The 15,394-nt window shown below is 33.8% G+C and overlaps 1 protein-coding gene and 1 pseudogene across 3 annotated transcripts in view; one reads left to right on the top strand and one right to left on the bottom strand.

Moving 5' to 3' along the window:
• Positions 1-15,394, top strand: part of LOC145934928 (proprotein convertase subtilisin/kexin type 4-like) — a 214,876-nt gene that overhangs the window by 134,850 nt on the left and 64,632 nt on the right. The gene's annotated exons all lie outside the window — the stretch shown is intronic.
• LOC145934933 (uncharacterized) lies at positions 9,698-14,444 on the bottom strand (annotated as a pseudogene). Its single transcript, XR_014425132.1, has 7 exons — positions 14,290-14,444; positions 13,503-13,931; positions 13,020-13,302; positions 12,355-12,636; positions 11,334-11,749; positions 10,556-10,888; positions 9,698-10,134 (listed from the first exon to the last, which is right to left on the bottom strand). The product of XR_014425132.1 is annotated as an uncharacterized LOC145934933 (transcript).

The following is a 15,394-nucleotide window of genomic DNA, read 5'->3' on the forward strand; positions in this document are numbered from 1 at the left end:
TTCCGAGGGATTTCGATGCTGTACACCAGACTGCATTTTTCATGCGCTCCGGATGTATGCAGGTGCGGGAGCCATGCGTCGGGTTGACAAGTGGTTCTTGCGCGCTGTCTGTCACGTGGAGGTGTGTCCGGGACGATGTCGTTCCGAGAGAAAGGGCGACACTTTACATGGAACGGCCACCGCACCCGGTAAAGGAAAGGCACTTGCCCGTCTCTAGTCTCGCAAGTGTGACAAGGGCTGTGTCAAACCTCCCTTCTTCTCGATTCCGTCTACGTCGAGGAGGCGTACGGTGAACGTTATTCCTCGCCGGAAATTTTATTCAATTTCACCGTTCAACACATCGTGTGTCTTTTAGTTCGTCAACGTATACATATTTTTTTAACGATTCCCCTAACGTGCGTTAGGTTACTCGACAACAAAACTCTCTTATTTCTTCGGCGGCCGATTTTTTATGGAGTTAAGATTCCCTATTGTTGTTTATATTGTAAGAGCGAGAACGTAATAATACGGGAGAACTTATGGGGTTACCCAACAACCCGATGCGGAACAAAAGGTGAATTTTTCAGTTAGCTTCAACTTTAATAGAGACTTGGACAGTATTTCAGCAGAAGTTTAATTTCGGACTTTCAGTTGCCGAGGTCTTTAATTTTGAAACAAAAGTCGATTGCGAAAATTTCTTCGTATTTATGAAGGACACTTTATGTATCACGGCTACACTTACACAGAGACAGATCTTTATTCTCTATGGAAATAATGTTACTTTTCTTACAAGAAATTGCGAGAGAGAGAGTCCGTAGCATTTAACATTTATTCGCACACATATCCGAGCAGACACGAATCTCAGCGAATAATATTAATACGATACACTCTGGATTATTTCATTGCGCGTCCGAAACATGTCGAAATAGATTTTTGCCTGCTTCAACATCTAAATTCAACATACAGTTTTTTTCCGTGTTTCGATTCTGTAAAATATTAAATTGGCGTATGTATAATACGTATATATGTAAAAGATATATCAATTATTACGAATTATATAATTATCATGCGGAACATAACATGTATAATCCGTTAAAAGCGAACGGATTAAAGAACTAATTCTACAATAAACCGAGGCGAGATCAGCATTCGCGTTATATATTCGAGATTCGCGTTTACAATTATCGCGAATTTCATAATCTGGGATAATCGGGTATCGATAACTTGAATTCTCTGTTGCGCGCTTCCGTGAGCGTTTGTGCACGCTTCATTTCGTACACAGTTGACCAGTGTATTTTAACGCAGATGAAGTGACATCGGATATGCGTGTAGCTGGATCCGAGTGATGTTGCGACTGCTCTACGATCTCCGAAATCGCTTACCTTGCGCACGTGAATTCGCGTTTTCGCCCGACACACGTAATTACATATTTGACTCGCTCGACGTATTTTTGACAAAAAAAAAAGAAGAAAAAGAGAAAAATGACCAGTCGATTTGTTACCATTCGCGCGAGTCGAAATCCTGTTTCATTCAATTGGCACTGCGTGCCGAATCTGATGGAACGAAATCTGATTCTACGTGAACGACATTTTTGCGGACCAAACAAATGACGCGGGACGAATATATCTAACGCAATCTCTCGTTCCGGGGGATTTAAGATCGATTTTAAATGCGCCAATAAATCTCTCTCTCTCTATCTCGTTGATAGGACATTGCATGGGCTCTTGGGACGTTCGGCGTAACAACTTTAAGTTCCGATTTGCCGTGTATATAACTGCGGATCTGGAATTTGCAATTTAAATGCACATATCTCGCCGCATCTCTCGCATACCATCGTACGTTGCATAAATCATTCATTATGTCATCCATATACATAATTGAAAGTTATCGTTTACTGATCTCCGTCAAATCGACTTCTTCGCTTTGAATGCTTAAAAAAATGAGTCTTTGATTATTTTTAACTGCTAAGGTATATTTAAAGGACAGGAATGCCTTCTTTTAATTTCTTTTCCTCTTATTATGCATTATTCATTTTTTATTATTTCTCAATTATTTATTATTATTATCATATATTTATTTGCAATCCTTATAATGGTCAAACATTCATTAACCATAAATTATATCTTTTATATATTTATTATTATATGCTTCATTCTATCATACATGCTTATCCGATAAGTATTGAATATATTCTCTGTGGAAATTCTATATAAAATCTAAAGTTCTCAATAGCATTATGTTTAAAACCCTACAAAGAAAGAAAGAAAAAAAAAGGAAATGGACTGTTTTTCATCTTATTCGTATCTCTTTTCTATTCGTTCTCTCAGTCTCCCCTTTTGTGTCTGCTTTTTTCGAGGACGGTCGCAATCCTTATCAGTTCTTTCACAGCATCGGCGAGAATGATAACTGAGATCGATTTTTTAATTACCTATCTTCGCGTTCCAATTTCCGTACTTTTCGTAAAATTTTCTTCTCGCTGTGCAATCGGGAACATCGTCGGGCTCTCATTGTCACCGATAATAAATCTCAGGACTGTCACGACGTAGAATTTTTCGGGCAATCCTCAAACTCTCATTACTGCATTCTTTTTGTCCCGATTCGTGTGTTCGATCGGGTCACTCTCGATTCTTCTTCGAGAAACGGCTGCAGAGATATCTGACAAACATATTTCATGTAGCAAGATATGTTTGCCTCGTGTCTTTCGAAAAATCATGTGATATCATGAGAAATACTTTAATAAAGTGTGACTACAATTATTTAAAATAACATCAAAATAAAACAATTTATTTCTTATTTACATTTATGACAGTGAAAACCATAAATCTGCTCGTAAATATTTGAAACAGTAATTTTGTCATTAAATATGTTGTGCCAGTATGGAAAAGAGCAATGGAAGTCAAAACAAAGGTAAGATGATAGATTGATACAAATGATAAGAAAATTATCCTTCGCAATGAAATTAATTCATGCATCAAAACCTATCTCGCGCGACGATAATTGCGATTTACCGCGAATGCGAGCGATAATATCGAATGCCATTTAGTTTCAGTGCAAAATACATTCACATTAATCGATGAAAAAGGTCAGCAGCGACCGTTGCACGATAGTCGCTAATGCTATCACTTTACTGGATACACGATAGATTGTTAACAAGCGTGCTAGTCCAATATTATTGCAGCATTTTCTCGGAATTCTGCACTTATCGATACTTCATTTGCATGTTATATGAAATTCTCGCAATTAGTTCTTTAAATAAAAAGAGGTTCTCGTACATTTTTCTTTAACACGAAATTAACTCTGATGAAGTAGTATTTTTTTTTAATTATAACGTGTATACAAGGCTATAAGATAAATTGTAATATTGTAATCGAGAGAGAATTATATAAGTGCGCGCACAATTTAAGATAAATTTTTTAATTCTGCAACAAGATGTGACATTTCGAAAAATATAAGTAGAAAAATCTTTATTGATCCGACTGATTGCGACGGCGATTAGAAAATAATGTGGCACATGCATGAAACTACAAGAACTTGCATACCGCGGAAATGATATGCGGATGCCACTTTTTTCCACCTGTGACACTTTCTACGATATCACGAGAAATACCGGGAAAACCGTAATCGATTTTATATTAACGCTGTGCGTCGTGTTCCAGATCTCAACGATTACCACCATACCTCTTTGTGCACAATTTACATAATTTCCGAAATATAATAGCTCTTGGGCAAGACAAGCATATATATGCGTTTTATGCAAATTGTAAAGACGCATCAGTTTTTGGCCCTTATTTAAAAACGAAATATGCATAATTTAGTAGTACAATATCCAATTACATATCACAAACACGTACACATAAATAAATTGCTAACTAAGTTATTGTGTAAGTGAACAATTAGAAGCATTTCAATACGTTTATTAAACTCAATTAATTATATTTCAATGTGAGTTTAATTAATTAAATTTCTCGAACTTATTACTTGCGTCGTCGTCAAGCAAAATCTAGTAGCCCGAAGGCAATTATAATATTGTATTTCTACATTACGATATCAAATCTTAGCAGATCTATTTCGTAACTTTCATAATTATAACGCATTCTTTTACATAATTACGAATTATATAATTATAACGCATGCGTTATAATGTATACATTAAAAAATTACAGAATAAGCCTGCCTCGTTTGCCACGTAAAACAAACTTTCGTGAAAAAGATCGTTTCGCTGGTATGTTGATCTTTTAGCAACGTAATCGTGCAAGAAGGACATTACGCGGCGCATTTATCCCATCCCCCCATACCTGGAGAAAATTATTCTAAGTGCTGACCTAAGTGTTTTGCTTAAGTGAATCACTTGGACCTATAAACATGCCGTGAACGATGAAAAATTCCGTACAGGATATTTTATGCAAATCGTATGTCTACGTGGAAGAGGCGTTGTGTCGTCGTTAAGGTCAAATGCTCTTATGACGCTCGACATCGATTTAAAATCGATTATAGCACTCGCGGGAGCGTCCGTACACGATATCACGCGAAGAAAATTGTGTTTGCATATTATTCTTGATGAAACATTTTTCTGTGTGTGTGTGTGTGTGTGTGTGTGTATGCGTGTGTGAGAGAGAGCTTGATTAGATATGAAAATTAAAATTGCAGTTCAATAATTTTTAGCAAATATTTTTAAGCTAATTTCTCATACGCCGCATCATTCTTTTAAGTTTTATTACATATTATTTTTAAATAAATTATACCAAATGTTAGAAAGCTTTAATCTATTATTTGTGATTGCACATGCTGTGTATACATTATAGAAAGATTTTATATCTTATTTAATTTTTTTAAATTCTGTAATTATTTTTCTCTCTTCTAATAATTATTTCCTGATAATTATTTCCTAATAAAGAAAAAAAGAACTTAAGAATATAAATTATATGATAATGATGTTTTCGTATGAGCATATTCTCAACATAAAAATATCATATACTGCAACATATATTTTCTTATATATGTATTTACATATTATATATATTATAAATATTATATTACATTCAATTGTTATAATTATACTACAAGTTATATATTTTATTTTTTTATAAGACAGTTCAATAAAAAAATAACTTTTACTACAAAAAAGAAAATAACTATTCTCCATAGTTTTCTTAAATATGATCAAATTACTCTATCATTTTATATCATTTTATGCAAAATTATATTAATTGTTTTATAAAGATATGAAATATTGCGTTGTATTTATTAATTCATTATCTGACTTTAATTATAACGCTACTCACATCAAGATCGAATATGCCGCATTTTGTTATTTTCATAATTTAATTTTAATTATAATAATAGAAGATTAATCTTTCATAGCAAACTTTAATTCGCACGCTTGTGTTTTTGGTCTGCATTTAATCACCAGTATTAGCTTGAAATGAAAAAGTAAGTTGAAAGAGTTTTCCATTCCCTTTTTCATAATCCCGTTTTCATTGAATATGTAAATCATAATGAGGGCTGATATGTTCAGCAGTCATGCGTCTATAAATTAAATTGGAACGCGAATAAAACGGACTTAATTTTGTACTCTTATGGATAGTTGCTTTCAATCCAATTATTCGCGTCTTACTGTCATTGAGATACTTGTATCTTTTTCGTCTGTAATCAGTTTTCGTTGTTTTAAGTTAGCTGACAAAAGCAGCGGCTAGATCAAGTTAATTGCTGAGTGACACTGACGAATCAAAGTTATTGCCGCTGGCAGATAATCTTATTGTTAGCAAAACCAGCTCGAGGCTTTTGTTTAACATTATATATGCTTGCGTTTCGCTTTAATGAAACTGAGCGGAAATAATCATCAAAATAACATGAGATAACATTTAATAATTAAACTTTTTAACATTGTAATGCTCAAAGTTTTAATTTTTGTCCTATTTATTATTTAATTATATTCTTTTGATATTTTGCTCATTTTCGAGACTTTATGATTTCTAATATTTTTATGGAATCACAATTTTGTAGAATTCCTAAAATTGAGGGTATCATTAATTAATTATTTTATTTACATTTTTAATTTTCTCTAATTCGCTATTTTAATTTACTTTAATTTACTTGGTGTAAACAATTTTATTCTTACAAAATACATTTACTTGCTTGTTCGCTCTGCTTGTCGGTCTATCCGTACGCTTGTAGACCCAGTTACAATACAATTGTTTCAAATCCCGGCGGAGTTGAAACATACAGTGCTGCGATATTAAAATAATCGATTGTTTCGTTCTCCTCTCGTGCACTAGCCGCAGACCAAAACGATACCCACGAGTTACATCGGCCGATTTCCCAATTAATCCTAGCAGCTGATTTAACGGGTGTACATTTGTTACTGGCATTAGGCGCGCTCATTATTTATTGCGGTTCGATAAATTCTGCCACGGTAGCGGGTGTTTAATTTTACACGCGTCCGAGAGCAATAATTAGAGGATGAAAAAGCCCCTATAGACGATCATTCGCGCATATTTATCGAAAACTGATAAGCCACCGAAGAATTTCAAAATACGAATAATACTTTATTGAGTCGCAATAATGCCATTATCGAGAAATTAATTCTGCAAGGTAGCAATTTTATAGTTGCAATTTTATTTGCGTTTGTGGCAATCGCATTTATGTATAATGTACAGTTTACCTATACTTTTTAAGATATTTGAAATTCGTTTTTTTTTTATTCGATCTGCTAAGAATATACTAAATTAAATTAAAATTTTATCGTAACCATAGTTGTGTGTATCTTCCAATTTGAATGCTTTTTTTAGTTCTATCGGTCATTATTTATTAGTCACATTGATAATTCAATTATCAGAATAATGAAATCGATCTAATCATTCTGTCAGTTCAAATATAATTTATGATCCTACGTCCGATATAAATTATGCTGTTAAAGCAACTCGATTATCTCGATAATTAGAATGTAATAGTACCGTAATGTGTCGGAAACGTACCTCATGATTATTTAATGTGTTATTAAATTGCAATGCCCAATAATTTACGATGATGCCACGTGATGATTCTGCAAATGTGTGCATTTATTGAGTGTATAAGTGTCATACGTACTTGTAATCGCATTTACTATTTTGTCATTAATAATCTTTAAATTTGAAAGTACGAGTAATAATATATCAATTGATTTCTTTAAAAAGCGATTCTAAAGCTAGAGAGAAACATCTCGCTTCTTTTTAATTCTTAATGAAACTTATCTTCATTGTTCTTTCATGAAAACGCAAAGTCACTATACTTATTTTTCTGCTTCTACTATTTTAGAGCTTATATTTTCAATTTTTTAATTATATGAACTGTTACGTGAATGCGCAACATTGATACAATTAAATCTATATTTATAATACAATCGTGTGTTGACATAATTGGCATGAGACTTTGTTGCACGAAGCGGCTCGTAAAATTCATGTGAGATCTGGAACTTGGCCAGGGATTTCGCGGCTCAGTCAGAGTTCACACTTTCACTGATTCTTACTCGTGACTTCCCTATGCGAGACATCCTTTTCGGAATTCCTGCCTCTTGGACGACAAATAGGAACGTCCGATTGGCGACACGTCAGGCGTTGCTTGTGTGCCGCATAGATTTCCCTTGGAAATTGCAACGTGAATAATTCGTCGCAATATGCGGAGTTCGCCGCGCTAGCCTCCTGAAATATTTCTATCAAGCTGCATCTTGATTCGCGTCACTCACTTAAGTTCCTCAAGATCATCCTGATTTGTAAACTCCAGCTTTGCGATAAGTTACGATGATACCAAATAATAAATATTCCCACGAAGAAATTTTCGAGGGAAAATCATTTCCGTTTTAATGCGAGTTTAATTTATACGGTGCATAATACGATGTAATGTATATTTATTGCATTATATGAGGATTGTTATATGATGAAATCTCATAAAATGTAAACGCCCTTTTTCTCTCTCTTTCTAAAAGTACAGATTATTTATAATAGAAAATTAAATGAGAGAGCCTTTAAGCTCGATATTAATTTGTTTTGCAATTGAATGGTTAGTTTATAATTTTAATTAATATCAAATATGATAATTAAGGAGCAGTTATGATGTTACTTTTGATGATAATTAAATTATATAGCACAGTTATAATTATACGATTGAAAATATTCAGAAATAATTCGGGTTACAGCCGTGATCAGCTCGTTATGTACTATATGAGTCGCAGAAAAATACTGTGAAAATAGAATGCCAATTAAAAATATTTCTATTTCTACGGATGCCAGAGAAAAAGGTCTGCTAGGCATTACTTTTGTCCGAGTTAACTGATAAAACTTCTTTTCAATTTTTTTTCTTCAATTGCACTCTTGCAACGAGGTGAAAGCACCATAATATTTTTCGTCGTCATTAGTCGAAGTAAACAAGTATGGTAGCGAAATAAATCAATATGATTTTATTTCTATGAACACGATAGTGTGATAAGAAATTGCGAAAAGATTCAAAATATAATAAAAACCCGTTATAATAAAAATTTCAAGAAAGGCAGAAAAGGTATTGTCTGCATTTATAAACTTTCGTTAGGAAGGTGCGCGTTTTTGAATGCGTCAAAGAGCTCGTAGATTAACGAAAAGTATATAGTTTGCTTATATATCTCTTTTCAAATCGCCGGTTTTATTTCTCTTTGACGGGACTAAAATTACGGGCGGGAGAAAACTCTCCATTCCAATTTATGTTAAAGCAAAGCGCACCAAAGTTCCGCAATAAGAACACCGTCGATGAAGGAGGCGCGATTCGCTTAACTTTTCACCGCGCGAAAAGTACTTTTGCATACATCGTTCTCGTTCTGCGTTTTTATATGTGTACGAGATCCTGTTGGAACGGCGGAAGCCGAGTTGGTTGTATCCTACCGGAAATGTCGTCTTGCTCCGCTATCCGGTCCACGGACCGGAATCGACCCTCGAATGTTTGCTCTTCCTGCCGCGAATTTATCATCCCGGATCCCTGAATACCCAGGAGGATTTCCCGTCGTTCCCTTTCGATTCGCGATAATACGAATCACGGTGTAGCCTCCGGTGAATGGGATTAAGTCGGTTTTTCACGTGAATTCACGGAAGATCGGGGCATTGCTCTATCGACGATGTGATTTACTTAGGAAGACAAGAAACGCGAAGTTCAATCCGGACTATAACAAACACGACGACGAAATACAATATTCGCATAAATTTGTTGAAACTAATCAGTAAATCTGTATCGTCATTATATATTTAACAATGAACGACAATTTGACATTAATTATTTGTAGCGTCTATAATTTGAATTGGATATTTACAATTTTCATCCAGTCTATTTATGACAATAGATAATAAAATAGATAAAATAAAATAATTAAAATAGCAGAAACAAATCGTCATTATATATTTAACAATGAACGACAATTTGACATTAATTATTTGTATAGCGTCTATAATTTGAATTGGATATTTACAATTTTCATCCAGTCTATTTATGACAATAGATAATAAAATAGATCAAATAAAATAATTAAAATAGCAGAAACAAATCGTCATTATATATTTAACAATGAACAACAATTTGACATTAATTATTTGTATAGCGTCTATAATTTGAATTGGATATTTACAATTTTCATTCAGTCTATTTATGATAGATAATAAAATAGATAAAATAAAATAATTAAAATAGAAAAAACAAACACACTATTTATGTAATAATAGCTATGTAATAATAGCGTTATTTTTTTATATATATTGAAAAAGAAGAAGAAAGTCACGTTTCTCAAAGAAAGCGTGATGATATTAAATAGAGGATAGAAACGCTTCGGAGATAATGCAACATCATTCGACAGAATGGAAGTCGGAAATCCGCGGATAGACTCTACTGCGAGAAACCTCCATTTCCTCCAAACAAACCATGTCCGGTTTCTCCTTTTTGTCAATCGATTCCGGCAGGGGACCCGCAAGGAACGTCTGCAAATCCTCCGCAAGCGAAGGCGGTTTCCAAGGAACGCAAGGATCCATCTTGATGGCCACACGACGCACCTTTCTCGGTTTTTCCGCCGCGAGAAAACTCTTCGGCATTTTCGTGACCTCCTTGTCCTTCCTCGCGTCCTCTTCCGATCCTCTTGGCGTGTCTCGAGATTCTTCCGCAACCGTAGCGCTGTGTGAAATATCATGGTTAAATTATCGGATGCCGACTCTCGACGAGGAATTCGGATGATATTCTTGAAATGATGAGAAAATCACGCGGTGTTACTATAATAACTCCTCAAATCTCGACGAGTTATTTTATTCTCGTGCAAACATTATATTCACTTGAGTTTACTAGGATCCGAAGCTGTCATTAAATCGATATTATAGTATAAAAACAGATAATAAAAATAGTTTTGTATAAATTATTTTCTTATATTCGAAATCTTATTGATTGGCTTTATATACGCAATAAAAAAATAATATTTTTTAAATAAGATGAAAAATGAGAAGCAGCTCTCGACATAATTTAACGAAGAAATGGAATTCCGTAAAAAAAATTCTGAGGTCAGATCGATCGAAGTTCAATTTCGAAAAAGTTAGGAACTAACCGGCTTTCCCAAGTTTTCTTGACGGTCTTCCTTATTTTCGTCCTTGCTCTGCCGATTTCTTGGATCTCTCTTCTAGCTCTCTTCACATCTTCCATTATGAGGACTAGTTCTTCGGGCGGCGTCTCTTGGAGAGAAATTTTTTCTTTATCGTACTCTCTAGTTAGCACTTTGCGTTTATAAACGCGCAGCAGCTTCGTCCAGGACCTTCTTCTCTTTTGTCTTATTTTTTCCTTACTTTCTATCGACGTCCTCGCTCTAACGTCGACCTCGTCCCATTTCTCACAATCTTTGACTGCTCGATCTGTGGACCTAACATTGGCGATTCAATATGTGCTTTTCTCATGGATTTTAGAATCGAAAAAGAATCGATCGTTGGAAAAGGATCGAAATTTAAATCGAAGTATCAGCCGAAGGCGACGTCAGGAAATTTCAAAAGCTAACGTTCTATCTCGATATTTCAATGATATCGAGCTTCTCGAACATCAAATATATGAAACGTGTTAATTTTTTTTTTGTCAAAGAATAAAAGAAAACTGTAACATAATTTAAAAAAAATACTTTTTGACATTACTTTTAAATTAATACGAAATTAATAAAAAAAAATCTATACAATACTTAGCAGTTATTAATATTTTGATCATTAAACGCGATTCAATTCTAGATTAAAGCAAATAATTTACTAAGAGGATTTGTATAGCGATATACAGTCGTCAAAAATTTTCTTCGATACTTAACATTTCTAAAAATGCGTCCATACCTAATTCTTAATTTTTCGAACGTTTTGCGGCAGCAAATCTTAGGTTTGCAAATGCCAATTTTGCATGGCCTTGGCAGTTTGAAGGCGACAAGCTTTGGTCGTTTCTTTCGTAGCTTTTTTCTGCGTTTTCGCTTGCTAATTTTTTTTACGGGAGATTCCACGATCGCCAACGCAGGCAAAGGTTCTTCCACTATTGTCTTCTCTTGTTCAACATCTTGCGCTTCCATCACGGAAATCTCGGGGATCTCGATCTTCTTTAGATATTTTTCTCGATCTTCCTTAAATATTTTCTTAGGTATTTTCTTCTCGATCTCTTCTACTTCTTGTACTGTCACATGCGAATTTTTGTCGATTTTTCGACTGACAACTTTCTTTATTGATCGCGTTTTTATGATTGAAATATCTGGATCTTCTTCCTCTATATATTTTTGTTTTTCCTGCGGATTATGAAAATATGATATAGATAAAATAATAAAGCAATAAATAAAATTTGATTATTTGTTTAATTTTTTTTATCAATGGCGATAAATAAATTGTTTACAAATAATAATTGATTGAATAGATATTAAATTAATTACTTGATATAACATTATTATTATATTATAAAGTTTATATATATAACAAATTTTGCGATATTAAATTTTGTTGAATATATAATTATTATTTAGCAGTATTTTCGCGTGACAATTAAAATAATAATAAAAAATCGTATCAAATAAGAGAATGATGAAATATTACGACAGTTTGTTATATGGCGACTAGCTTACATCGAAAGAGAGATGTATTAGAAATTTTGTTAAACTATGAAAAAAGATAAAAAACAAAGACTAAAGGCGATATATGAAATTAAATATATTCGAAAGATACATACATTTTTATACAACATTTATATTAATCTTTACATACAAAGTATGTAAAACAATTTTATTGAATGATCTTAATATTCAATTTTAAAAAGAAATAAATACCAATTTATAAAAATGAGCAACAAGAAATTTTGGCCGAAAAATATTGCAAGATTTTTAGATTACTTTGATATTACCTTCTTGACAATCTCGAAGAATTTGTCTTCAACTTCTTGAAGTTCGGCAAATTCATCTTTAAGTTTTCTCTTGGATATAATTCTGCTCCTCTCTCGAGGTTCTTTTAATTTCTCCTGCGTCTTTCGTTTATTACGATCGACTGTTGGCCGTTTATCCTTCTTTCTATCTTTCAGATCCACCAACATGACTTCTGATGTTTCATCCATGGCAATTCTCGCCAATTTGATTTCTTTTAACCGTGTGTCTATTGCCTTCACGAAATAAGAACACCTCTCCAGATACTGCCATCAAATTCGGAAAAGTCTGATAAATATTACATTTATTTTGTGCCTCTTTTAGCTAATGTTTCATAGAATTTATAATTATATATTTTATTATTAATTATATATTATATATATTATAATGCAAACTTTAATAATTATATATATATATATATATATATATATATATAAATTAATTTTATTATATGTTTGTCTTGTAAATAATATTGTCAGCGAGGTAATATTATATTCATATATCTCATATAAAATTATGAGATATATCTCATAATATCACTACTGATTTTTCAATGTCTATCCAGCATGTGCTGCTTGTTTCATTTCTCGCAAATTGACATTATGTTACATATATATATTTACAAGAAGGCAAACCGTCCATCACTCACCGATGTGAGATCGTTCCTTTCATTTTTATCGAACGTGTATAGTGCTTCCGACGACTCGACGAGGTAAACATTGCCGGCGGAATTTCCGACAGCCAGTAAAGCTCCTGTTTCGTGTGATGTGACTGTAGTTAATTTTTGCTCACAAAGTTTCACTGTCAAGATTGGATGGCGCAGACCCACCAAAAGATCCCATACAGTTAGCACACCGAAACGTGTCGCTACATAAAATATTGAATGTCTTGTTTTGTTCCAGCAACCACAGACGGGATCTTCTACTAAGAATCTAAAAATTAATAATTGTATGATAATATACGATTCTAATACGCATTAATTTTATTTATTCATACTTCCACAGAAATTAAGACTTTGGAGTTAAAGAAAGAATTTTAGTCAAGTACAATAATTCTCAAAACACTATTTCACGACAGTAAATTAGGTATATATTTTTTCCGATCGTTTCGATTGTAAGGAAAGAAAAAATACCTCGTCGACACAAGACTACCGTCTTTGGTATCCTCCGCCCAGACGCGAGCTGTGCGATCGCCTACTGTCAAAAAGATCTTCGGATTGAAACTACTGCGATCGACGGAAAGAACTGGACCATAATGAGCGTTGAATCTGAGAGCCAGTTTTTCCGCCGGAGTTTTCGCCTTTTTCGAACCGCTGATCACGACGCCGTTCTCCAATCCAAACATAAACTTTGTGCCCACACTGGGTTCGTAGTCAGCTGATGCGACACCGATCGCCCGATTCATGTCCGGCTCGTTTGGCATTTGGAGATCGAACACGAGAATTTCAGTTGGTCTTCGCAAGTTTCTGGTGTCCCACCACATGGCACGGCCGTCCGAGGAGCCCGAAAAGAACTCCGTATTGCTCTTCGTGGTGATCCACTGTACCACTGTCGTGAAATCCCTTTGAAAAGAAAGTATATTATACATTGAACGTATGTCTCATAAATTAATTATTACGATTGTGCGAGCAGAAAAATTGTTTTAATTAGATTTCGTCGCATTTGCGAGCAACTCAATTATCCTATATTTCAACGTTAAAAGAAAAATCAGGCGATGAGAATGTTGCGTAAAAACGAAATGGAACTTAATTGAGGGTGGAAGCGCGACAACGCGTTATTCATTCATCATCTTGTCGCGCGCGAGACCGCAAACTCGAAATGCATTTTCGACCGACCAAGAACGGGGTACTCTGAGTACTGAATTATGAAATTCAAAGTTCCGATGTCGCGCACGACTAGGCATGTCCGTGTCGAGATTACCTATGACTGAATTGACGATGAGACATTTGGACCGGAGAAGTACTAGTCCTTATATCCCAGCTACAAACTTGGCCTGACATCAGGCCGCTGGCAAGTACGGAAGGATCTCGAGGATTAAACTCGCTGACCACGGTGTTAGACGGAGCCTCCAGTGCCATCCAGGGCTTATTAGGATTGTCTGCCGTATGTTTTTCATGAATTTCGCATCGTCGTCGGTCATCGATCGTGTAAACACGTGTAAGAAAGACACATCGTATTATTTTCGAAACGTTAAAAAATTAAGCTTGTGAAATTGTGATTTTAAATCATTAGAGACACACCGTTGAAAGATACATGTATTAAATATGTATAAAGTATCATGTTCCATATTTTTTAAAATATTATATTATATAACTATTAAATAAATCTTTAATAGTTATATAATTTATATTATATAACTATTAAATAAATATTTTTAAAATATTATATTACATTTTTTAATAGATAGCAATATAATATTGACGGATTCTCAATGTCCGATTTATTTGTGTTATGTACTCTTTGGTTAATATTGTAAAATAAATAAAATAAAATAACTCCTTTATAATATATAGAGAAAACATTGCATTTTTGTTATATATTTTTAATGGATCAATAACAACGTGTTGCTGTTTGATCGATCAACGTTCTATCAAGTGCTGAGAGAAGGCTGTATAGAAAGAATTGACTATGAAGGCGTCGCGTGTGTTCGATTGAATGAAACTGAATTTCGCATGGGATTTTCCAATCTAAAACCTTACGTTCGTCCGAGATGAGCACAATCTGTTTGTCGTATAAGATACAAAAGGCTTATCCAGCAACTTAGTTCTGCTGAGTAATATTATTATATCGTATTTTAATTTATTTTATATTTTATCGACAAAATATATTTTTTTTTCGATTAGAAAATTTATGTATATTACTTTTTTTTAAAACACTTCTCGAAATTATATAAATTATATTACTAGTAATTAGACAATTGCAAAAAGAAGCACTCTTTAAATGCGAAAAATCGCGTTTGTATTTTCGAGACGAGTGTTATTTATTGCAAAGAAATTTTTTTGAACGCTACAAAAAATAACAATTG

Source organism: Prenolepis imparis, unplaced genomic scaffold (genome assembly GCF_030444845.1).
Source record: "Prenolepis imparis isolate NDT839.2.m4 unplaced genomic scaffold, iyPreImpa1.0 SCAF_4, whole genome shotgun sequence".
NCBI classification, from domain to species: Eukaryota; Metazoa; Arthropoda; class Insecta; order Hymenoptera; family Formicidae; genus Prenolepis; species Prenolepis imparis.